We start from the raw sequence: 26866 nt of genomic DNA, 5'->3' as shown, positions 1-26866 counted from the left end.
CGATTGCTTTGCAAGCCCCTCTTATTCAGCAACCTCTTGTCTCCCATACGGTGGACGGAGGTGAACAAGTTGTTTTCCCCTATGTGCACTGCCCCTTTGGCCCAGGCGACTTGATAACATGGCAACAGCAGATGCCTCGCCTGCGTGATGATCCGGAACAGGTATTACAAACGATTCGATCTGTGTTTACTGCTTTTAATCCTGCCTGGGGGGATGTTCAGGTCATTTTGGACACACTTTTTACTCCCGATGAGAAGTATTCCATCTTGGATGCCAATAGGCGCTGGGCAGGAGAGGATAATGTCCGTACTGCCTGGCCCCTTGTTGATCCTGGTTGGAACCCTAATGTTTCTGCCCAAATGGACCTCCTTAAAGCAGGCAGGGACGGTCTCTTAGAGGCGGTGCGTAAAGCAGGTAGTAAGTCAGCTAATTGGTCTAAAATTCGTGAATGTCAGCAGGAGGTCACTGAGCATCCCTCTGCCTTCCTAGCCCGCTTGTCGAAACGAGTCCGCATATACGGCGGCGGCGTTGACCCAGAAGCAGAGACAAACCGTCCAATGATGGTTTCCTTTTATGTCGATCAAGCAGCCCCAGACATTAGAAAATATTTCTCTAAACATGTGCCTGATTGGCCAGGGAAACCTCTCCAGGAAGTAGTCCGCTTGGCCACTTTCGTGTTTAATGGCAGGGACGAGGAGAAAGCTAAGGAAAAGCGTAAACAAAAGAAGGAAGAAGTAAGTATGTTGGCAGCCGCGTTGCAGGTCCCAGTTGGGAGTCAGAATTGGCGCGAGCATGGCAGGGCGAGAGGCAGGGGGAGGGGACGAACAGAGCCAAGAGGAAATTGGGTAAATACGAAATTTGGCACTTGTAACTACTGCAAACAACCAGGACACTGGAAAAGGGAATGTCCCCTCCGCCCAAAGGGGGCCCCTTGGCAGGAGCCAGTGCACAATGGCCTGTCCGGTTTTTCCCAGACTTCTCAAGGGTATCCTCCCACCAACCCTTTGAATCAAATTGACCCCCAGTGACTGGAGGCAGAGATTTTGGGAACTTTGGGAGAGTTGGAGTGGGACCTGGGAATGCAGTCACAAATTTACCTGCAAATTGGGGAACGTTTAGTGCCTTTCTTGGTAGATACAGGAGCCACCCTTTCCACTATAATGTTTGTGCCAGGGCCCGTATCTAATACTAAGGTGTGGGTGCAAGGTATAGAAGGAAACCCCTGCCCGGCTCGGTTATCTTACCCTATCCCCATTAAGCTTGGTTCTCTAAAGCTGTCCCACAGGTTTGTTATAATGCTGGAGGGCCCAGCAAACCTTCTGGGACGAGATGTGCTGGGCAAATAAGGAGCACATATATATTGTGCCCCTGAGGGGCTTCGTCTGATTGTTCCAGATTCGACAGTTGCCTCTCTTATGACATTGACTACGTCTGTTCCCAGTGTACCCTTTGAATTGTCTAGTGTTCCCCATTTTTTATGGAGTACAAATTCCACTGATGTGGGTCTCCTTAAATCTGCGGTTCCGGTGAGTCTAACAACTAAAGATGGGCCGCCCCCTTCCGTGAAGCAGTATCCCTTGCCAAGGGAAGCGGAGGAGAGTATCTCACGTGTTATTGACAGCTACTTGGCACAAGGAATTCTGGTTCCTTGTAGTTCACCCTGTAATACGCCCATCCTTCCGGTAAGAAAACCTAAACCAGGAACTGACGGGCACCCGGTTTATCGGTTTGTTCAGGATTTACGCGCTATTAATGACTACGTTATAGCCCCGCATCCAGTTGTTCCTGACCCGAGTACTATTTTGACATTAATTCCTCACTTGGCCACTTGTTTTACTGTAGTCGATTTGTGTGCCACGTTTTTAGTATCCCTTTACACCCGGATTCCCAATATCTATTTGCCTTTACCTGGAAAGGTCAGCAATTAACATGGACGCGGCTCCCCCAGGGATTCTCTGGATCCCCTACTATCTTTTCTCGCATTCTCACAGCAGATTTGAAGGACATTGTTTTGCCCGGTTCTTCGGATTTGGTTCAGTATGTAGATGATTTGTTGATTGCCTCTTTGGACTATAGCACATGTTTAACTGATTCTGTCGTTTTACTTACTGCATTAGCGAATAAAGGTCATCGTGCGTCCCCATCCAAGTTACAGCTGTGCCTAAATCAGGTAATTTATCTGGGTTTTGTAATTCGGCCTGGGGAGCGTTTATTATCTCCCGATAGAGTGCGGGCAATCCAGGATTACCCGCGCCCGACAACAAAAAGACAGTTACGGGCTTTCTTAGGGGCTGCCGGCTTTTGTCGACCTTGGATCGTGGGGTTTGGAGAACTGGTAAAACCCCTGGTCCAAGCTACCATGTCATCAACCCTCGACCCGATTTCCTGGACTATGGAGAGGGAGACTGCCTTTACAGCGGTTAAAAAGGCTTTGGTTACGGCGCCCGCCTTGGGATTCCCGGACTACGGTAAACCATTTTTTCTTTTTAGTCATGAACAACAGGGAGTGGCTAGTGGAGTCCTCCTATAATATCTTGGAGACCGCCCACGCCCCATAGCTTATTATTCAGTACAACTGGATCCTGTTGTCCGGGGCTCTGTTTCCTGTGTGCGGTCGATTGCCGCAGCGGCAATCATGGTTGAGCGTTCGCGACCCATAGTTCTGGGACATCCCCTGACTGTTTGGGTCCCCCACGAGGTTGAAATTCTTTTAAAACAGCATTCTACCCAGGCGTTGTCTCCACAATGCGCTCATAAATATGAACTAATTTTGTTGGCCGCTGATAACATCACTCTACGCCGCTGCAACACTCTTAATCCAGCAACTTTGTTACCCCTCCCAGAGGATGGCACCCCTCATCATGTGTGTATGGACGTCGTCACCCAGAATGGTAAGCCCCGCCCGGATCTAACAGATTTTGCTTTAATGGAGTCCGATCTGCTTCTCTTCACAGATGGGTCCTCATATTATTTAGATGGCTATCGGGTTTCGGGGTATTCAGTGACTTCCCAGACCGATGTTATAGAAGCCGCTCTTTTACCACCATCATTTAGTGCCCAGGGTGCAGAGTTGTATGCGCTCACGAGAGCTTGCTTATTGTCCGCGGGAAAAACTGCTACCATTTACACAGACTCGAGATATGCTTTCGGAGTTTGTCATGCTACAGGCCAGCTTTGGAAACAGCGTGGATTTCTAACTTCATCAGGTGCAAAAATAGCTAATGGTCCCTTGATTGCCGCGTTGCTAGAAGCTATTTTAGTTCCACGCCAGGTGGCAGTGGTACATTGCTATGCACACAAGCACTCCGATAGTGCTGTTTCTCAAGGTAACGTGTTAGCTGATTCAGCCGCAAAAGTGACAGCTCTACAACCTCTTTCTGTGTCGGTTACCCTCCCCTTGGATGGGTCTTTCCCACCTGTGGATTGGACATTAATGTACACTGATGTATCCTGGAAGAATTGGGCGAGTGGAAACGTTGGGAGGGTGTGGAGGGCGCGGACAAAATTTGGCGAATCGGGGGCAAACCTATTCTTCCCCGTCGTTATTTACTGGCAGCTGCTCATTATTTTCATTCCCTGGGCCATGCTGGTATTCAAGGCACAGTGGCTGCCATATTCCAATCCTGGGCGGCACCACACATTTATCCTGCGGTGAAGCGTATTCTTGGATCCTGTTCAACTTGTTTGGCATTCTCTGCTATGACTCGATCTGATGCCAGTTCACAGGGGGGGGGAGACCTTGGGCAAATTTTCCGTTTCAGCGTCTGCAAATGGATTATGCAGACATGCCCAAGTGTTCAGGATTCCATCACCTTCTCGTTATAGTGGACCAGCTATCTGGGTGGCCTGAAGCGGTACCGACGAGGAAAGCAGATGCGAGGTCTGTAGTTAAGTTTCTAATGAAGGATATTGTACCTAGGTTTGGTGTTCCTGAAGTTATAGATACAGATCGAGGCTCGCACTTTACTGCGAAAATTTTGGAGGAACTGTATAAATGTTTGGGAATCACTCGACAATTACATACTCCGTATCACCCTCAGTCTGCTGGTCAGGTGGAACGCATGAACCGAACAGTAAAGACAATGATAGCAAAGTTCTGTAAGGAAACTGGACTTAAATGGCCGGAAATCCTGCCAATCGTCTTATGGCATATAAGGCGGACACCGCGCATGCCCCTGGGCCTGTCCCCATTTGAGGTGTTATTTGGTAGACCCGCTTTAATTCCAGGAACCTACGTTCCAGCACATGCTAGTCTCTTGGATGGTGACGAAACTCTGGCCAAATATGTTGCTAGGTTACAAAAGGAGCTGATTGATAATCAATTTAAAGCTCAATTGTGTCAAACTGCACCGTTGGGATTGCAAATTCACTCATTTAAGCCAGGGGATTGGGTTATGGTAAAAAGGATTCCCCGCACAGACCCCTTGGAACCTAGGTGGGAGGGGCCGTATCAAGTTCTGTTATGTACTTATTCTGCTTTAAAGGTTGCAGGAATGAGCTCGTGGATCCACCACAACTACGTTAAAGCAGCGACAGCGCCTCCCCAGGACCCGAGTGATCCAGCGTACGAGCCATTCCACGGATGAATATTACAACCAACCCGTGGACCGAACCCTCCAATTACTGGAATCTTCACAGCCCACCAGGACTTCTTTTATTTCTCTTTTCGACTTGTATATTGGGAATAGGGGTTTTTGTATGGTACCGGGGCAGATGTTATTATTGGTATGGTTGGCCCGGGGGCTTTTCCCCCTACTCCCAAGTCCAGTACAAGGGTGGGCAGGTAATAGTTTTTTGAATTTGACTCGGGCTATTACGCAGAATATAAATCAAACACAATGTTGGATATGTATCCATACCCCCACATATATTAGTCAGGGAATTCCATTGGTGGGGGTCCCTATCCCTACTAATGAAACGCGGTTGTCTACATTATGGGCTAATACTACCTTTCATTGGAATATCACTATTCAAACATGGTCTATTGACATGGTGGCCCAGGGCAATTATGCAATCTGTGTTAGAAGAAATTGGAATCCTGAAAATGGGAATTTTGTAGGAACTTTTATGGGGTGCAATCGTACTATCAAAATTAGTTCGGGGATGGCAACTGTTTCAAATTATTCAAGGGCCCCTTGGCCCATCCCTGAAGGATCAGGGTGGTATTGGTTGTGTAACCACACAGCCTATAAAGTTCTTCCAGTAGGATGGTATGGTACCTGCACCCTAGGAGCAATAATCCCTGCTGTAACAGTTTATCAGAGTCTAACACGAAAAGAAATTCGCAATATAGTATGGAGGGATCGGCGAAGTATCCCTTTTAATTCCCTTATCGAGCGGCCCACGGGTTTTCATTCCTTTGTGCGCTGGTTTCTGCCATGGTTAGGAGTAAGTGAGCTAGAAAAAGCTATAGTTAATATTTCTGCTGCCTTAGAGCAGATGGCCAATGCCACTGCAGATGCTTTATCTGCCCTCCAAACTGAAGTCACACAATTATCTCAAACAACCCTGCAAAATCGCTTAGCATTAGATTACCTCCTCGCTAATCAGGGTGGGGTATGCGCTTTAGTTAACTCCAGCTGTTGTGTTTTTATAAATCAACACCATAGGGTAGAGACTGATATCCATATCCTCAAGCAACAGGCAACTTTATTTCATCATATCAGTCTTGATAATACCAGTACTGGATTGCAGGAAGTATGGAATTGGCTCACATCATGGATGCCGGATCTCGGGGTCTGGGGAAGACGTGCTCTGTACATGTTCATATTGATTACTGTTTTCTTTGCCGTGTTATTTGTATGCCTTCAATGTTGTAAAATGTGTTATTCGCAGTTATTAGTCCTTCATCGTGGTTACTCAGCTCCTATATAGTGTTAACTGACGTACAAAAAAAAAGGGAGGACTATTGAGGGAAAAGCTAATATGTGCAGAGCTGGCACCTTTTGGCGCCAGCCACTGTCTGTGCAGCACAGACCGCAGCACATTTGGGGAATCGTTTCGGGCCTTGAAACTGTTCAGCACAGACCGCAGCACATTTGGGGAATCGTTTCGGGCCTTGAAACTGTTGTCCTTCCTGTCTTTGTGGTATGCGAGGCACGTTGTGTAACTGCATGTTCTGTTTTAATGATAAAGCTGTTGACATTCTCAGAACATGAGAAAGCACTCACCAGAGAGTGGCTCAGGATGGGGTGAGGATGGAATTCATTGGTTAAGGGTGCTGATGCATGAGGGCAGCACGCGATGTCACATGGTATATAAGCTTTGCATAAACTGTATACGGGGTCCCCTCCTGACTAGCGGGGGGGCACCACGCTCGAGCGTAATACATTAAACACAGACTGGAAACTCTACAGATCTGGACCTGGTTTTTGGTGCCTCAGCCTAAAAACTTGAACCGTGCATGACCGATCAGGTATAATTCGCAACAGTCTTGAGTGAGCCTAACTGTTATAAAAAGCCAGTCAGCTGAGTGGTGAATAGCGGAGAGGCTAACAGAGGGAGTTTGCCTGGGGAGAGCCCACTGAGGTTTTCATCTTGCAGGCTTCTCTGAGTAGTTACTACAACACCTGAGGAAGCTCGTAGAAGGAAGGTAAGATGGATGGTGAGCGTTCAGCTGTTGTTATCTGCACATGTTTGTCTTTCTTCCACAGGACAGAAGCGACTTTGTTTGTACAAAGTGCAAGCTGGTCTTGATATTGGAAGAGAAGGTTCAAGGTCTGGAGAAAAAGTATCCACCCAGCGTTTCATAAGAGAAACTGAAGATTTCCTGGACAGACGTCAGGATATGCTTCTATGAACACAACATTCTGAAGATTCAGAGCAGGCTGTGCAGCGAGGACAGAAGGATGGTGAAGAAATTTGGCAACATGTGACCTCCAGAAGAAGAAAGGGGAGCGTCCATGTACCAGCAGCGCAGATACAGGTAAGCAACCATTTTCATGTTCTCTCCACAGGTACTAATGCAGAGAGTGGACTAGATGATACATCTTAGGGAAGGGAGCAGAAGGAGACTCCGCTGATTGGAAGGCATAAGATGCACTGTCCTAGGGATGGGGATTCCACGACCACCACTCCCAAGAGAAGGAGGCGGGTGGTGGTGGTGGGAGACTCCCTCCTCAGGAGGACTGAGTCATCTCAGCCCGACTTGGAAAACCGAGAAGTCTGCTGCTTGCCAGGAGCTAGGATTCATGATGTGACAGAGAGACTGCCAAGATTCATCAAGCCCTTGGCTCACTACCCCTTCCTGCCAAGAACAGATCACTGCAGACTACGCGGTTCTGGGAAGAAGGATAAAAGAGTTTGAGGTGCAAGTGGTTTTCTTGTCCATCCTCCCTTTGGAAGGAAAAGGCGCGAGTAGAGACCATCATATCGTGGAAGTCAATGAATGCCTATGCAGTTGGTGTCGGAGAGAAGGCTTTGGATTCTTTGACCATAGGATGGTGTTCCAAGAAGGAGGAGTGCTAGGCAGAGACAGGCTCCACCTAATGAAAAGAGGGAAGAGCATCCTCGCAAGCAGGCTGGCTAACCTAGTGAGGAGGGCTTTAAACTAGATTCACCGGGGGGAAGGAGACCAAAGCCCTGAGGTAAGTGGGGAAGTGGGATACCGAGAGGAAACATGAGCAGGAGAGTGCAAGAGGGGAGGGCTCCTGCCTCATACTGAGAAAGTGGGATGATCAGCATGTTTTCTTAAGTGTCTATACAGCAAGAAGCCTGGGAAACAAGCAGGGAGAACTGGAAGTCCTGGCACAGTCAAGGAATTATGATGTGATTGGAATAACAGAGATTTAGTGGGATAACTCACATGACTGGAGTACTGTCATGGATGGATATAAACTGTTCAGGAAAGACAGGCAGGACAGAAAAAGCGGGGGAGTTGCATTGTATGTAAGAGTTGCATTGTATGACTGCTCAGAGCTCCAGTATGAAAATGCAGAAAAACCTGAGAGTCTCTGGATAAAGTTTAGAAGTGTGAGCAGCAAGGCTGATGTTGTGGTGGGAGTCTGCTGTAGATCACCAGACCAGGGGGATGAGGTGGACGCGGCTTTCTTCCGACAACTAACAGAAGTTACTAGATCGCAGGCCCTGGTTCTCATGGGAGACTTCAATCACCCTGATATCTGTTGGGAGAGCAATACAGAGGTACACAGACAATCCAAGAAGTTTTTGGAAAGTGTAGGGGACAATTTCCTGGTGCAAGTGCTGGAGGAACCAACTAGGGGCAGAGCTCTTCTTGATCTGCTGCTCTCAAACCGGGAAGAATTAGTAGGGGAAGCAAAAGTGGATGGGAACCTGGGAGGCAGTGACCATGAGATGGTTGAGTTCAGGATCCTGACACAAGGAAGAAAGGAGAGCAGCAGAATATGGACCCTGGACTTCAGAAAAGCAGACTTTGACTCCCTCAGGGAACTGATGGGCAGGATCCCCTGGGAGAATAACATGAGGGGGAAAGGAATCTAGGAGAGCTGGCTGTATTTTAAAGAATCCTTATTGGGGTTACAGGAACAAACCATCCCAATGTGTAGAGAGAAGAGTAAATATGGCAGGTGACCAGCTTGGCTTAATAGTGAAATGCTTGCTGATCTTAAACACAAAAAAAGAAGCTTACAAGAAGTGGAAGATTGGACAAATGGCTAGGGAGGAGTATAAAGATATTGCTCAGGCATGCAGGAGTGAAATCAGGAAAGCCAAATCACACTCGAAGTTGCAGCTAGCAAGAGAAGTTAACAGTAACAAGAAGGGTTTCTTCAGGTATGTTAGCAACAAGAAAAAGTCAAGGAAAGTGTGGGCCCCTTACTGAATGAGGGAGACAACCTTATGACAGCAGATGTGGAAAAAGCTAATGTACTCAATGCTTTTTTTCATAGATTCATAGATACTAAGGTCTGTAGGGACCATTCTGATCATCTAGTCCGACCTCCTGCACAACGCAGGCCACAGAATCTCACCACCCACTCCTACGAGAAACCTCACCTATGTCTGAGCTATTGAAGTCCTCAAATCGTGGTTTAAAGACTTCAAGGAGCAAAGAATCCTCCCTCAAGTGACCTGTGCCCCATGCTACAGAGGAAGGCGAAAAACCTCCAGGGCCTCTTCCAATCTGCCCTGGAGGAAAATTCCTTCCCGAACCCAAATATGGCGATCAGCTAAACCCTGAGCATATGGGCAAGATTCACCAGCCAGATACTACAGAAAATTATTTCCTGGGTAACTCAGATCCCATCCATCTAATATCCCATCTCAGGGGATTAGGCCTATTTACCCTGAATATTTAAAGATCAATTAATTACCAAAATCACATTATCCCATCATACCATCTCCTCCATAAACTTATTGAGTAGAATCTTAAAGCCAGATAGATCTTTTGCCCCCACTGCTTCCCTTGGAAGGCTATTCCAAAACTTCACTCCTCTGATGGTTAGAAACCTTCGTCTAATTTCAAGTCTAAACTTCTTGGTGGCCAGTTTATACCCATTTGTTCTTGTGTCCCCATTGGTGCTGAGCTGAAATAATTCCTCTCCCTCTCTTGTATTTATCTCTCTGATATATTTATAGAGAGCAATCATATCTCCCCTCAACCTTCTTTTAGTTAGGCTAAACAAGCCAAGCTCCTTAAGTCTCCTTTCATAAGACAAGTTTTCCATTCCTCGGATCATCCTAGTAGCCCTTCTCTGTACCTGCACCAGTTTGAATTCATACTTTTTAAACATGGGAGACCAGAACTGCACACAGTATTCCAAGTGAGGTCTCACCAGTGCCTTGTATAATGGTATTAAAACCTCCTTATCCCTACTGGAAATGCCTCTCCTGAAGCATCCCAAAACCGCATTAGCTTTTTTCGCAGCCATATCACATTGGCAGCTCACAGTCATCCTATGATCAACCAATACTCCAAGGTCCTTTTCCTCTTCCGTTACTTCTAATTGATGCGTCCCCAGCTTATAACTAAAATTCTTGTTATTAATCCCTAAATGCATAACCTTACACTTCTCACTATTAAATTTCATCCTATTACTATTACTCCAGTTTACAAGGTCATCCAGATCCTCCTGTATAATATCCCGATCCTTCTCTGAATTGGCAATACCTCCCAGCTTTGTATCATCTGCAAACTTTATTAGCACACTCCTACTTTTTGTGCCAAGGTCAGTAATAAAAAGATTAAATAAGATTGGTCCCAAAACTGATCCCTGAGGAACTCCACTGGTAACCTCCCTCCAACCTGACAGTTCTCCTTTCAGTAGGACCCGTTGTAGTCTCCCCTTTAACCAATGCCTTATCCACCTTTTGATGTTCATATTGATCCCCATCTTTTCCAATTTAACTAATAATTCCCCATGTGGCATGGTATCAAACGCCTTACTGAAATCTTGGTAAATTAGATCCACTGCATTTCCTTTATCTAAAAAATCTGTTACTTTCTCAAAGAAGGAGATCAGGTTGGTTTGGCACGATCTACCTTTTGTAAAACCATGTTGTATTTTGTCCCATTTACCATTGACTTCAATGTCCTTAACTACTTTCTCCTTCAAAATTTTTTCCAGGACCTTGCATACTACAGATGTCAAACTAACTGGCCTGTAGTTACCCAGATCACTTTTCCCCCCTTTCTTAAAAATAGGAACTACATTAGCAATTCTCCAATCATTCGGTACAACTCCTGAGTTTACAGATTTATTAAAAATTCTTGCTAATGGTCTTGCAATTTCAGGTGCCAATTCCTTTAATATTCTTGGATGAAGATTATCTGGCCCCCCGATTTAGTCCCATTAAGCTGTTTGAGTTTCGCTTCTACCTCAGATATGGTAATATCTACCTCCATATCCTCATTGCCATTTGTCATGCTACCATTATCCCTAAGATCCTCTTTAGCCTTATTAAAGACTGAGGCAAAGTATTTGTTTAGATATTGGGCCATGCCTAGATTATCTTTAACCTCCACTCCATCCTCAGTGTTTAGCGGCCCCACTTCTTTTTTCTTAGTTTTCTTCTTATTTATATGGCTATAGAACCTTTTACTATTGGTTTTAATTCCTTTTTCAAGGTCCAATTCTACTCGACTTTTAGCCTGTCTCACTTTATCCCTACATGTTCTGACCTCAATTAGGTAGCTTTCCTTGCTGATCCCTCCCATCTTCCACTCCCTGTATGCTTTCTGCTTCTTCTTAATCACCTCTCTAAGATGCTTGCTCATCCAGCTTGGTCTACAACTCCTGCCTATGAATTTTTTTCCCTTTCTTGGGATACAGGCTTCTGCAGCTTTGATTTAAAGTAATCCCAGGCCTCCTCTACCTTTAGATCCATAAATTCTTCAGTCCAATCCAGTTCCCTAACTGATTTCCTTAGTTTTTGAAAGTCAGCCCTTTTGAAATCAAAAACTCTAGTTGCAGATTTATTTTTGTTAATCCTTCCGTTCAGTTTCAACTGAATTAGCTCATGATCACTTGAACCAAAATTATCCCCTACAACCATTTCTTCGATGAGGTCCTCGCTACTCACCAAAATTAAATCTAAAATGGCATCCCCTCTAGTCGGTTCAGCAACTACTTTTTGCCTCTGTCTTCATGAACAAGGTGAGCTCCCAGACTGCTGCACTGGGAAGCACAGCATAGGGAGGAGGTAACCACCCTCTATGGAGAAAGAAGTGGTTCAGGACTATTTAGAAAAGCTGGATGAGCACAAGTCCATGGGGTCGGATGAACTGCATCCGAGGATGCTAAAGGAGTTGGCAGATGTGATTGCAGAGCCATTGGCCATTATCTTTGAAAACTCATGGTGCTCGGGGGAGGTCCCGGATGACTGGAAGAAGGCTAATGCAGTGCCCATCTTTAAAAAAGGGAAGAAGGAGGATCCGGGGAACTACAGGCCAGTCAGCCTCACCTCAGTCCTTGGAAAAATCATGGAGCAGGTCCTCAAGGAATCAATTCTGAAGCACTTAGAGGAGAGGAAAGTGATCCGGAACAATCAGCATGGACTCACCAAGGGCAAGTCATGCCTGACTAATCTAATTGCCTTCTGTGATGAGATAACTGGCTCTGTGGATGAGGGGAAAGCACTGGACATGTTGTTCCCTGATTTTAGCAAAGCTTTTGATATGGTCTCCCACAGTATTCTTGCCAGCAAGTTAAAAAAGTATGGATTGGATGAATGGACTTGTCATAAATATAAAGGGAAGGGTAAAAACCTTTAAAATCCCTCCTGGCCAGAGGAAAAACCCTTGCACCTGTAAAGGGTTAAAAACTAGGATAACCTCGCTGGCACCTGACCACAATGACCAATGAGGAGACAAGATACTTTCAAAGCTGGAGGAGGGAGAAACAAAGGGTCTCTCTCTGTCTGGGTGATGCTTTTGCCGGGGACAGAACAGCAATGGAGTCTTAGAACTTAGTAAGTAAACTAGCTAGATATGCATTCGATTATGATTTCTTTAAATGGCTGAGAAAATAAGCTGTGCTGAATAGAATGGATATTCCCGTCTTTTTGTAACTTAAGGTTTTGCCTAGAGGAATTCTCTATGTTTTGAATCTAATTACCCTGTAAGGTATTTACCATCCTGATTTTACAGAGGTGATTCTTTTTACTGTTTCTTCTATTAAATTTTTTCTGGTAAGAAACTGAATGCTTTTTTCATTGTTCTTAAGATCCAAGGGTTTGGGTCTTTGGTCACCTATGCAAATTGGTGAGGATTTTTATCAAACCTTCCCCAGGAAGGAGAGTGCAAGGTTTTGGTGAGGATTTTTGGGGGAAAGGCGTTTCCAAACAATGCTTTCTCAAAAATAAACCCGGTTAGATGTTTGGTGGTGGCAGTGGAAGTCCAAGGGCAAAAGGTAAAATAGTTTGTACCTTGGGGAAGTTTTAACCTAAGCTGGTAAAAGTAAGCTTAGGAGGTTTTCATGCAGGTCTCCACTCTGTACCCTAGAGTTCAGAGTGGGGAAGGAAACTTGACAGGACCATAAGGTGGTGGATAGAAAGCTGGCTAGATCATCAGGCTCAATGGGTAGTGATCAATAGCTCCATGTCTAGTTGGCAGCCGGTATCAAGCAGAGTGCCCCAAGGGTCGGTTCTCGGGCCTGTTTTGTTCAATATCTTCATTAATGATCTGGAGGATGGTGTGGATTGCACTGTCAGGAAGTTTGCAGATGACACTAAGCTGGAAGGAGCTGTAGATATGCTGGAGTGTAGGGATAGGATACAGAGGGACCTAGACAAATTAGAGGATTGGGCCAAAAGAAATCTGATGAGGTTCAACAAGGACAAGTGCAGAGTCCTGCACTTAGGACGGAAGAATCCCATGCACCACTACAGACTAGGGACCAAGTGGCTAGGGAGCAGTTCTGCAGAAAAGGACTTAGGGGTTACAGTGGATGAGAAGCTGGATATGAGTCAACAGTATGCCCTTGTTACCAAGAAGGCTAATGGCATTTTAGGTTGTTAAGTAGGGGCATTGCCAGCAGATCGAGGGACGTGATCGTTCCCCTCTATTTGACATTGGTGAGGCCTCATCTGGAGTACTGTGTCCAGTTTTGGGCCCCACAGTACAAGAAGGATGTGGAAAAATTGGAAAGTGTCCAGCGGAGGGCAACAAAAATTATTAGGGGACTGGAACACATGACTGATGAGGAGAGGCTGAGGAAACTGGGATTCTTTAGTCTGCAGAAGAGAAGAATGAGGGGGGATTTGATAGCTGCTTTCAACTGCTTGAAAGGGGGTTCCAAAGAGGATGGATCTAGACTGTTCTCAGTGGAAGCAAATGACAGAATAAAGAGTAAAGGTCTCAAGTTACAGTGGGGGAGGTTTAGGTTGGATATGAGGAAAAACTTTTTCATTAGGAGGGTGGTGAATCACTGGAATGCGTTACCTAGGAAGGTGGTGGAATCTCCTTCCTTAGAGGTTTTTAAGGTGAGGCTTGACAAAGCTCTGTCTGGGATGATTTAGTTGGGGATTGGTCCTGCTTTGAGCAGGGGGTTGGGCTAGATGACCTCCCGAGTTCCCTTCCAACCCTTCTATTCTATGATTCTGTGATTCTATGAATCTATAAGCAGGATTGAAGACAAAATGTAGAAGATGCAGCTGCCTTTTATAATATTTTGCCATGTGGACTGTGCATCCTTTGTGCCACTCACAAGCTGCTCAGCACATGGCTTGAAAGCCTTAGAATGCTCTCTGTAGGCATGCCCCTGAATGCCTTGCTGAGTCATAAGGTGTATCTGCCATGTCTCAATGGGTCAGTTGTATAGCTGATAGTTTTTAATGGGCCATCAAGCAGGTCAGGGAGTGCTGATGTCAAACTGTCTGGGGTGTCACCCAGAAGCATAGCCCAAGTTTGAAATAGAGACAGTATAGAGCCAATACTTATAACTTTAAATACAAAAATGATACATGCATATAGATACCATAGTCATAACCAGCAAATCATAACCTTTTCATAGACACCTTATTTGACCTCCTTTGTGCAAGATTTGGTGCCCCTATAGGACCTTGGTTGCAACAATAATCTATACAGTTACAGTTCATGTCAATTACGTCACAGAAGTGTAAAGTGAATATATATTGTGGGGCGTGGTCACAGAAATGCAGGTATTATACAGAAAATTTTGAATAAAAATATATATTGTAAGTGTTCTGAAGGAAGGACGTAAGCATAGATATGAAGATGAGCACAGGAATGGAGATTCTCAGGCAAGAAACTTTTCAGGGCAAAGATAATGTGTCAATATTTGTTTGGACAGTACCTAGCACAATGGGACCGTGATCTCTCTGCTGCAGACTCTGGGCGCACAGAGGGGGCAAAGGCCTGTATATCAATGTATGTATTGGTGCACCAGATATAGATAGAAACTAGCACAGAAAGTGCATGTATATCATTACTGGAAATGCGACGAGCAAATTAAGCAGCAGGATAGTTGAAGCAGAAAATTAGTCCCAGAAGAGATACACTGCAAGCTCTGTCTTTTGGCTTTGTTTGTGACAATGAAAAAGATTAGACACATGCCACGTATGCAGCAGTTGAGAGCAAACTAGCAGATGTACAGAGACACAAATTGCAAGCAAAGCATTACCTTTGACAACTAGATAGGCAGACACATTTAACTTGGAGAATGAGTTTACTTTGAAGTTGTCACTTAAGCACTTACCAATTAACAGAATTACAAATCTAAGGTGCCACTTGCAGTAAAGATACCAAAGAAAGCAGGGGGCCAAACACCTTGTGGTTGGTGGCTAAGCATTTTTCTGAGTATAAATAGGGATGTCCAGCACTGCCTTTCCTCTCCTTGGCACAAGAGTGCAAGTTGAGCACAATCCTCAGAATGTGCAATGGGCATACCAATTTGTTTACAGCCTGCTTATTGGTGCCATACGATTGCAAGGGTCTGTGTAACCAAGCTTACAGGAGGTACTGCTGTTTCTGTGTGTCTTAACCTGAATTATTTACTTTTCTTAAACATATTTTCAGGTGATATAGTTATGACAAGGGTGAAAAGAAGGATATTATTGTGATGAAAACCTGATTATGATACAAAGCAGAAAGATTAAATATTAAAATCATTACAGGTATCCTTCCAGGTCCTTTCTAATTTCACCCCTCCATCATCAAATTATCCCCCTATTGCTACAAGTGATTCAGTTCCTGCAATGGTACCAATAGCATAGACAGTGCACTTGCCTCTGGTGGTTTTACCACCAAAGGGGTGATTAAAAACACAGGCACCACAGGACAACACTAGCGCTCCCATCATTGGTATTAGTGATGGAGCTGAATTAGTGGTAGCACCGAAGTGGAATTTTGGGTCAAAAAGGCAAGTGTGGACAGACCCTCAGTGGTTAAGAGCAGAACTGGTTAGAATAAAGTAAGCATATTTTGTGACAATTTTCAAAAGAAATTAAAATGCTTTGTTTCAGTTGAAATTTTCTTTATTTTTTTTGTTTCAATGAAAAATTTAAAAATGTAATGGAATTTGTATTAAATTGTTTTAGTGGGGGAAAAATACATTCAAAAACCCTCTCTTCTATCTTTTTCCAGTGGGGAAAAAAGTAGAATGTGAAAAGTTTTTTTCCTACTGAAATCAAATATTTATAAAAAAAAGTTTTAATGGAAAATTTGTGAATAACTAAAGTTAAAAGATCAGAACTGAAATGTATTCAAGCAACAAGTAGGTGAGAACTGTTCAGATAGCTGGTAGCACAGACTGGAGCCCTAACTGAAATGGAATTCAAATGGATATTGAATTTGTAATTGAATTCAAATGGGTTTCCTTTAGTGTTGCAGAGTGGCTGGACAAAAGGGTGGTCAACACACCCTGATTCAAATGGCCAAACAATACTCGGTATTGAGAACAAAAGACCCTATGTGATAGGGACGGTGTGGCTTTGGGCAGACTGGAAGACCTTTCATTACAACACAGTCATGTGTCAAGCATGTTTATGCACCACCATGCTTTCCTTTTTGCCAGTGGTTCTCAAACTTTTGTACTGGTGACCCGTTTCACACAGCAAGCCTCTGAGTGAGATCCCCGTCCCCCCCAAACTAAAAACATATTTTTATATATTTAACACCATTATAACTGCTGGAGACAAAGCAGGGTTTGGGGTGGAGACTGACAGCTCGTGACCCCCCTGAGGGGTCCCAATCCCCAGTTTGAGAACTCGTGCTTTATGCTATGAAGCTCTGAGCAGCCAGCCTCGGCAGGGGGAGAGTGCCTGGAGGACATGCACACAGAATGGCATTAGTGTCATGTGGGAATTTTTCTAATGCTCTCTATATTGCCACAATTGTGACCAGCAGAAGTGCTCAAGCATTCGCTCCTTGATCTAAAGGCAAGGGCAACCGAGTATTTATTGAGGGAGTTCTCAGCTTTGGAACTACTCCTCCCTTGATCTGATATAGTCCAGGTTTGTTGGCATGCTTGGGTTAAAGCCTACTTATTTGAGTCTTGGGGGAAGGCAGGGCTTGATGGTGACCAATATTTGTGGGCAGGGGAAGGGCAAAGTGTTGTTCCATTTGCTAGTTTTAGTTTTGATTAATTGTTTATGGTGTCAAAGGTGCGAGAGTATTAGTTATTTTTAATAAAACAATTAATTAATTAATAATAAATAATTATAATTACATGTAAGTGCACTTCCCTTACCCATCTGGGGGAGGAGAAGCCACAGAAAAGTTGACTGAAGCAGCAAACCAGGGAAAAACAAATCATAGTGTATTAGCAAGTGATAATCAGGGCCAACCCTAGGCATGAGCAAACTTGGATACTGAGAGTCTGGACCTTCAGTCTGGTGCAAACTCTGCAGCTCACAAGTCAACCCTATTTATGAATCTGGTTCCACTCCATGAGTGTGGTGGAAAAAATCTCTGTGTGCTGCTGACAGGTGGGCAAAAACCTCAGTGCTGCTAGATCTGACCTCTCTTCCCAGAAGGAATGTCCTGTGAATCATTAAGACTGGCCCCAAATCATCCAAACCACAGAAAAAAATACATACAGTAGAACCTTGAGAATGGAGGTTGTTCATAACTTTGAAATGTTTGTAACTCTGAACAAAATGTTATGGTTGTTCTTTCAAAAGTTTACAACTGAACATTGACTTAATACTGTTTTGAAACTTTACTATACAGAAGAAAAATGCTGCTTTCCCTTTATTTTTTTAGTAGTTTATGTTTAACACAGTACTGTACTTTATTTGCTTTTTTTTTTTTGTCTCTGCTGTTGCCTGATTGCGTACTTCTGGTTCCAAACGAGGTGTGTGGTTGACTGATCAGTTCGTAACTCTGTAGAGGAACAATTTCCTGACTGGGAAATTATTTAACATTAAAAACAGAAACAACTAATGAGGAATGAGAGAATTTCCTAGAATTCCCCCGTACAACTATATTATTGTCCTTCCCTCAAATAAGTGACTGCAATGCATCAGAGGCCAAGTGCCCCTCTGCAATAAGGCAAACCTTAGGGAGGGGATGGGACACCTTCCTACCAAGGAGTGCGGGGATCGGAAATGCAAAATCTCTTCCTATTCCTCACAACTAGTTTCCCAGATCCTATTATGATGTCGTAAAACTGCAAGTGTACACAGCATTGTAAACCCTGCTCAACAAAAAACAAAGTTCCTGCCCTAAAGGCATGAGTGAGCACAAAGCAGTACACAAAGCAGTACACACAAAACAAACACAGTGGCATGTGGTCTTTACAGCTGGAAACCTTATTATCTTTCCAGAGGGATAAAAAATAAATAAAGCAGATTTCATCTCTTTGGAAATGGAGCATTTTATGTTGCCAAAAATATCTGCTTTACAAAACAAAACAAAACAAAACATAAGTAACTAAATTGCTAGCATATAGTTAGGTGCCTGGGGAACATGGGACTGCTGAGGGATTGGGGGTAGGGGGAAGCAGGACTTAAAGTGGATATAATTTTCTGGATTTGCTGCTGTCCTAGTCCTTTACAGGAAAATCCTATAATCCTTTATATAAAATTATATATTTTCTGTTGATTTTCCAGACCATATTAAGAATAAAGATTTATATCACTATTATAGAATTGTATAGGATGGCCCAGAAAGCCTAAGAGAAATGGTGTATTCTACCGGCTTTTGAGAGTAACTTCTATAGGACCCTATTATGTTTCTATAAGAACACTGTTGGTTTCATCCCTTTTACATTTTACAGGACTTTTCCAGAAAGGGGTATCTCTATGATTGTCCCTGTTTGGTCAGGGCCACACACTTTATGCTGAAGGATGGCTAGCAGCGTGTTCCCAAAATCAGTTCCAGGGCCCACGCTGGTTTCACACCACAGGGCAACCTTTCAACGCAAGGTCATGGTGCTGCCACACCATCTCTCAATGGATGGGTTTGAGTGACACTACAAAAGGTTGCAGCTTTGGTACAAAGGCAGTCTCAGTTCAATATAAATGGATGGAGGGAGATTGGGGAGCACAGTCCTTATGACTATAGTCTAAACCTCAAGCAGAAGGTCAGGAGCTGCATCAGTGTCTGCAGTGACTGATCCCAGGAGCCTCCTTCCTCCCACATTGTGCAACGGAACCCCCCGTCAGAGACACACACTGAACTTGGCAGGGAGGGGAAGTCACCCCATTCCCCTTTGCAACAAGCTATTCGTCATCCCCCTCCCGCCCTCCACAGCAATGGACTCGTCTCCTGCATATGACAGCAGGAGGGGAGGGGGCCAGCCCACTTGGACAGGGGGAGGAGAAGGCGGTGTGGTAAGTATAGGAGGGGGGGAGTGGTTAGTGGCTTGGGTGCCGTGTTGCTATGGGGAGACCGAGAGGCTAGAGGGAGGTGTTGCTGCTGCGCAGGGAGAGAGGGAGTAGAGGCTGCTGCTGATCGCTGCCACATACCCCTGCGGGCCTGCTGCCATATTGTGTCCACTCTCCCCCAGCCGCACAGCTTCATGACGACTGTGAGTATGGACCCCATTATTAACTAAGGGTGAGGGGGGATTTTGCTCCACCCCCCAGCAGAGAGATTCCCAGCCTATATTTGCGTGTGTTTTATTTTAGAATATCTGAATCTACAGAGAACATACATGCGGTTGAAGGATGAGCGTGTTTCCTGCTCTGAGGAGTGGCACCACGGGGGGCGGGGGGATCGCTGCCGTCTCTCAGAGGTGGGATGCATAAAGGGGGTTTGTTCTTAATTGGGGCTGGAAGGAAATTGTGATTCAAAATAACAAACGTGCGCAGGGGGAGGAGGTTTAACAAGGGCAGGTGGGCTGTGGATTGGGGTTTGTCCCGCTCACGCGGCCGCACAGAGGATAGTCTGTCTGTGTTTTAAAAGTGGTTTAATAAATATGGAGGGAGATGAAGCAGTTTGCTCAGAGGGCTGGTGCCTCTGGAGAGCTCGAGTGTGCCTCGTGTGGGGAGGGAGCCTTGTTTTGTTTTCGCTGCCAGGGTCGGGGAAGAGGCCGGGGGCCGCGTGTGTGTGGTGAGAGGGAGACGGAAGGGCTGCTCGGCGGCGCGCGTGAGCAAGCACACATGGACAGCGCGCAGAGGGGGAGAGGGTAAATAATGGAGGAGGCGAGGAAGCTTATGCAGATGACTTGGGGCTGCCTGGGTCGGTGTTCCGCATGGGTCGTTTCCAGAGAAGCTGGATAAGGTCCGGAACCCCCACGCCCGCCCTAAGACAAAGCATGTGCCGAGATCGCCCTCCGGCTTTGCCATGAAAAGGGGACGACTGAGGACGCTTGCCAGGAGTGCAGATCTGAAGTCAGCGCTGAGTGACTCCTGCGAGTCCCCCCGGTACAATCAGTCCTCCAGAGAAGAGAGACTTGCCGTAAAATGACGCCCCCCAAAAGGAGGGTGCTCTCCTCCCTGTTGGAGAGTGAGGTTGGCAGCTGGGTTGAGTCCTGCAGCTCTCCTACTGCTGTTGAACTGGTTCTTCCTTCCCCATATACCCCCGTTTTCCTGGCGGTAGGGGGAGGGGAAGAGGCTCTCTAAGGAGCATGTGGCTGGGAGAAGGTGGTGCGCCAAGAATAGCACCCACTGCAGTTCCTTATAGGTGCCTTTCCTGCCTGAGCCAGCCCCATGAGGAGAGGAGATGTTAGTCCTCTTGCCCTTAAAAACATAACTTTCCCCAACTGCAGGAAGGGCCTCTGGCCTCCCCTCCCCACCCCGCGCAGCTCCATTAGCAAAGGCAGCAGCTGATGCGTGCAAAGTGAGTTTCATGCACCCCCCCCATCATGTGCACCTCCCCCATATTGGTTGGGGTTGTGACAGACACGTGGCCAGGAGAGCTGAGCCCGGCCCAGCAAGTCATAGGCATTTCTGGGAGAGTGTGTGTCTGTAACAACCCCGACAAAGAGCCAGAAAGTGCCCCTCACTGGTTCCCATGAGCTCCAGAGAGAGGGAGATCGCCCCCCAGTCTGCTGCTGCCGCCGCTGCCCACCGACTCCTGCGCGGCACCTTAGCCCTCGTTCTCAGTGTCTTCTCTTTTTTCTTGCACTTTTGGGTGAAGTACTTGGCTCACTGTTGAGATCTCTGCAGTGTTAGTTGCTCTTACGAGACATTAGTGTGTATGGACTGGGCTTCCTCCTGCCCAACCCCCCTTTCCACTAGGAAATTTTTTCCTGGATGTGATGTTCTCAAACTTTTGAGATACCTAAAAACATATTTCTTTTTGTCATGGTTTTCAGATGCTTCTCTTACTCTGTTTTTAGGTATATAAAGGGGCTTTAAAAGCAGTATTGTGTATGTATATATATGTACACAAATTGTGTGTATGCATTTGTGTGTGTTTATGATAATGTTTGCATTGGCTGTTGTAATGAAAACGTTAGCCACCGTGTCTTAAATTAACTCAGAAAACTGACTGGCAGTTGATCAGATTGACATGTTCTTCCGTGTTTTGTATCCCATTGAATATGCTTTTGGGCACATTATGAATAATACAAAAAGAAAAGGAGTACTTGTGGCACCTTAGAGACTAACAAATTTATTAGAGCATAAGCTTTCGTGAGCTACAGCTCACTTCATCAGATGCATTGAATAATACAGTAGTAGTAAAACGGATTTCAGTTTTTCTTAATCCTCAGCTTTTCAACAGAATTAAATTAACACTGTTTATATTAAATTAAGGGTTTTTACTCAAAACAAAATGAAAAAATATAACACCATTTTACTGTACTGTGATGTATCCTGCTTTTTGGTGAGCATGGGAAAGTGGGTTGGTTAAGGCAAAGGTGCAGCTATGTTTAAAAAAAAAAGTATAAAGGAGAGGGAACCAGGAGAAAGAATGCAATAGCCCTATACTGAGGAGGACATTGATATGAGAGTTCAAAACTAAATTAATAAATTGGTGAGTGGGGATAACATGCCCTCAGCATCCCATCTGAGCCAAAACATTGGGGGTTGTAGACTGTGAGTCAGAGATAAAAAAGAAAAGCAGTACTTGTGGCACCTTAGAGACTAAGAAATTTATTTGAGCATAAACTTTCGTGAGCTACAGCTCACTTCATTGGATGCATTCGGTGGAAAATACAGTGGGGAGATTTATATACACACACAGAGAAACAATGGGTTTTATCATACATACTGTAAGGAGAGTGATCACTTAAGATGAGCTATTACCAGCAGGAAGGAGGGGGGGGAAGGAGGAAAACCTTTTGTGGTGATAATAAAGGTGGGCCATTTCCAGCAGTTAACAAGAATGTCTGAGTCAGAGATGTTACGCTGAATGATTTTGATGGTGTAGGAAAAAATGTAACATTGCAATTGTGATCTTTGTTCCAGTTCAAACTTAACTAAATTATATGATGATGGAAAGTTCTGTTTTGTTCCTATAACTATATAAGCAAACTTAAGAGGGTATGGATTTTTTTTTATAGCCAGTAGTGAGTCTGGTTGTAGGTTACTTACAAATATCTGCAAAACTGATATTTCATTAACAGCCTAGAAGTGCTAAATTATATTTTATTTTATGGCTGTGAAGATAACCTGATTATGAATTGAATCAGCAGACAGACAGCATGAAAGAATGGCTTGAGAGGTGTGAACTTCCCCTGTTCTTCTCAGGCGTAGTTAACTTGCATTTTCTGGTCCTGAATATATACTTTACCCTGATTCTGCGACCTACTGGGGATACTAGTTGGTGGCTCCTCCATGGAGCTGAAAACATGGGTGTTTGCCTGGTGCAGTTTACAAATTCCCCCAACACCTGTCCCTTTTGAGGCATGAAAGAGACCTTGGCACACATCAGTGTAGGATTCATCAGGTTGTAGCCCCTCCTTGCATCATCCAGAACCTCTTACTGAAGTTCTGACGGCACTTTCCCCGCATCTTCTGATCTGTGCACACTCTATCTGTGGCCTCCACGATCACAGGACATCCTCACCAACCTCCTCTTGGCACTGGCCAAGGTGGCTATCCATCGCTCCAGAAGTAGGAAGTTGGGTGGTGTGCTCTGTGACTTTGGGGCCTATTCCTGGTCCCTTATCCAAGCATACTTCTGGGCAGAATTCCTCTGGGCAGTGTCCACTGACTCCCTAGACACCTTTGAGGAGCAGTGGGAACTGCTGGGGGATTCTCTGTTTGTTGTCCCCCTTCTGGATCCCGGATTTTCAACCTTTGACCTCACTCCTGCTCCCACTTTTTTTTCATCTGTTGTGCCCAGTAATCTATTGTAGCCTGGGCTTAATTGATGGTGTGGGCCTTTAGTTATGGCCAGGCATAGAAGACCTGCCTGTCTCAGTAATTCAAATAGTACTGCAGCTCCTACTGGTGCTACTACTGTGCAACCTTAGTTGTAGCACTAGGGGGAAATTCTTTACCTCCCTGCTCCCTGAAAAAAAAAATCCTTAGTGCAAGCACAGTTATTGTACCCATACACACTAGTAATGCAGTTGTATTGGGGAACTTGGTTACAAAACAATCTAAACCAAACCATGCTTTGATGTGTCAGAGGACAGAATACAGTAGTTGAGGCCCCAACATACTTTCACTGTACCCCATAGCTAGGCTCTTGAATTTACTCTTCAAAAATGCTATGTATTTGAAATTTCTGGGATGCTTCAACCATTCACTGCACTCACTTTGAATGCTGGCAGTGAGCATATCTTCTGCCCAGTGACTTTTCAAGGACCTGTGATAGCTTAAAAACATTGAGAGCAAGTTTTGTGGGACTTTCAAAAACTCTCTCCCCTACTTTCAAGAAAGACACATGATTTATTAAACTCCTGTTGCTTCAGAGTATCAGCCACTGTTAGCACATCTGAAGGTTCATCAAGATGTACAAGTGAAATTAGACAAATGAGAGCCATTGCACTGAGCTCTGCTTCTCAGTGAAATAGTATTCCAAACAAACAAAAAGAAACCTAAAAGTTCAGAGAAAGTGGGTGATACACAGGTAGTCAGCTGGGGAAGAGCAATGTCATGCATAAAATGATTACAAGTAGATAGACTTTAAATCATTTTCCCTTGTGGGACCCAATTATCTGCAATTGGAGCTGCTTTTATCCTGCAGGTGGGAGAATGGAACCCTTAATAATTATCAGTAAGTCCCAAAAGAAGCTTGCAGAAATATATACACACACAAAGTATTTAATTTATTTTAAATGGTTCATCTTTACCCCAAACCCAAAAGGAAAGAGACAGAGGTAGTCTGAGGTTTCATTACAGACAGCAGAGAGAGCAAACAATGTTGGAAAAGCTTTCAGCATTCTTCTCACTCCGCACCCCTCCCTCCCTCTCTCCCCCCAGGGATTTTAAGTTCCTTCCACACAGACAATTAAACCATGCTTGCTGACCAGTTTTAAATATGGTTTGCATAACCTATGTAGACAGTGGGCCTGATTCTCCAATACCTTGCATCAGGGTGATTTAAATCACTAGTCAGGAAGACTCGATTTAATCATGGATTTCTACATAAAAGTGCATTCTTGTTGGTTGTTATAACCTTAATACATATTCTTCACAACTCAGAGATAGATGTAGGTTTTATTTTTAGAAGGTACACACTATACATTTTTAAAGTGATTTATTTTGAAAAAAAATCAGATTAGTTTTACAGCTATATCAGAAAATGAATGATTGTTTGGTTATTTCATTTACCAAAGGTAATTGAAGCAGATATTCATGAAGTCATTGGGAGGTGAACTATCTCTAATTCAACAGGTTACTCATTAACATTTGGAGGATTTTCTTGCCATCTGTATTAGGAGGAGAACATCACCAGACAGGCATTTAAATTATTTCATTTAACTAAAACAACAACATTCTGTATTCTGGATTTTTTTCTTCAACAGCAAACATGATATTATAACAAAACAAGCATATGAATTTTTGAATTTAGTTAAATATTCAAGTTTTTTAAAATCAGGTTTGTTTTTGTTAAAATTGTTTTTAACTAAAATAGATAAATGAAATATTTTTAAAAAACGAAACAAAAATTAAATGGACTATGTCATCGATGTCAACATGAGAAACTTAAAATATTGGCTTCTGCAGCTAACTCAGTCGTCTTCACCTTCATTTTCCTGTTTGTTCATAATCTGGAAAAGAAAAACAAGTTTTTCTGTTTTTTCAGGTCCCAAATGATTTCTCTATTTGGAATGAATTAGTCCAAAGGAAGCAAATATTCTTTCTGCACTGGCAGAAGAAGCTACTGCTGTTAAAAGTGAGATTATCACTTCAACAGTCTCTGAATCCAAGTGCTTAAGTCACTTCCACCAGTTCACTGGTGGGACTTTCTTTAAAACATCATCAGCAAACTTATATTTCTTGAATGGTTCATATTCCCAAACTGGGTCTCTTTTACATCCTGCTGCCATTATAGGTTTTCCTTTCTAGTGAGAGAATGGTTTGGTAGATTCTCCTCTGATTAACAACAGTGTAACTCCAGTGGCATTATTCTTGATTTGCACTTGCGTAAGTGAAGGAGAATCACGCCCTGTCATTCTGATTCAATAGCATTTAAACATACATTCTTCACAAGTGTAAAATGATTAGACCGGATGCAAGGCAGGGTGGATAAAAATCCATGATTTTTTAAATTTAAATTACATTTTATGATAAGATGCTTTTTGAGGAAAAAAAACCTATCTAAAGATACAGTATAGCTCAAAGATATCTCATCATGGAAGAGGGATTATAAATTCTAATTCTAATGAGACAATATATTGATGTAAAGTTTAAGAAAAGTTTTGTAAATGTGTTCCAATAGTTCATGGAATAGGGACCCAATCTTATGCAGTTCCAGGGGCTTCTGTATAGATCATTTAGATTAATCTTTCTATCTATCCAATGGGAGCAGCAAACAGCAGAAAGGCTAACAGAGGGAGTTTGCCTGGGATCTGCCTGAGAGGAGGTACGCTAAGGGCTGCATTAAGGAGGCTGTGTTGGTGAGTATCTCAGTGTCTATTGTGGGGACAGTTTGACCGTGTGCTTGATTGGTTGTTTGAAAAGTGAGAATTGGGAGTGCTTTGTTCCAGGTGAGCCTTGAGTGGGCTTGACTGTTATAAAAAGCCAGTCAGCTGCGAACCAGCTGAGCAGAGAACAGCAGAGAGGCTAACAGAGGGAGTTTGCCTGAGAGTTTGCCCGAGGATAGCCCACTGAGGCTTACACCTTGCTGGCTTCTCTGAGTAGTTACTACAAATCCTGACGAAGCTCGTAGAAGGAACGAAATAGGGATGGGGAGTGTTCAGCTGCTGTGACCTGCACTGGATGTGCCATGTTTGTTTTTCTTCCACAGGACAGAAGCAACTTTGTCTGTACAAAGTGCAAGCTGGTCTCAATATTGGAAGAGAAGGTTCAAGGTCTGGAGAAAAAAGTATCCACCCTGTGTTGAATAAGAGAAACTGAAGATTTCCTGGACAGACGTCAGGATATCCTTCTACGGACACAACATTCTGAAGATTTAGAGCAGGCTGCACTGCGGGGACAGGAGGACGGTGAAGAAATTTGGCAGCATATGACCTCCAGAAGAAGAAAGGGGAGCGTCCATGTATCAGCAACGCAGATACAGGTAAGTAACCGTTTTCATGTTCTCTCCACAGGTACTAATGCAGAGAGTGGACTAGATGATACATCTGAGGGAAGGGAACAGAAGGAGACTCTGCCGATTGGAAGGCATAAGATGCACTGTCCTAGGGTTGGGAGTTCCACGACCACCGCTCCCAGAGAAGGAGTCGGGTGGTGGTGGTCGGGGACTCTCTCTCCTCAGGGGGACTGAGTCATCTATCTGCCGCCCTGACTGGGAAAACCAAGAAGTCTCCTGCTCGCCAGGAGTTAGGATTCACGATGTGATGGAGAGACTGCCGAGACTCATCAAGCCCTTGGATCGCTACCCCTTCCTGCTTCTCCACGTGGGCACCAATGATACTGCCAAGAATGACTTTGAGCGGATCACTGCAAACTACATGGCTCT

General features: G+C 44.4%; 1 protein-coding gene and 1 long non-coding RNA gene across 11 annotated transcripts in view; both read left to right on the top strand.

Moving 5' to 3' along the window:
- Nucleotides 1-26866, top strand: part of LOC122459667 — a 1177620-nt gene that overhangs the window by 296128 nt on the left and 854626 nt on the right. The gene's annotated exons all lie outside the window — the stretch shown is intronic.
- The window catches only part of FOXN2 (forkhead box N2), a 245338-nt gene that overhangs the window by 124608 nt on the left and 93864 nt on the right, over nucleotides 1-26866 (top strand). For 2 of the 10 annotated variants that reach the window (XR_005292093.2, XR_006280489.1), the window contains exon 1: nucleotides 19247-19409. The exons of 1 other annotated variant lie outside the window; for it this stretch is intronic. The gene's annotated coding sequence lies outside the window, so the exon portion shown is untranslated. Of the gene's footprint in view, nucleotides 1-19053; nucleotides 19410-19509; nucleotides 19617-19663; nucleotides 20663-26866 lie in introns of those variants that run through there. 7 more of the 10 variants (XM_043512309.1, XM_038396595.2, XM_038396593.2 and 4 more) reach the window with 7 other exon arrangements.

Source organism: Dermochelys coriacea, chromosome 3, assembly GCF_009764565.3.
Source record: "Dermochelys coriacea isolate rDerCor1 chromosome 3, rDerCor1.pri.v4, whole genome shotgun sequence".
NCBI classification, from domain to species: domain Eukaryota; kingdom Metazoa; phylum Chordata; order Testudines; family Dermochelyidae; genus Dermochelys; species Dermochelys coriacea.
Note: the sequence above shows the minus strand (reverse complement) of the source record. Positions and strands in the feature narration are given on the sequence as shown.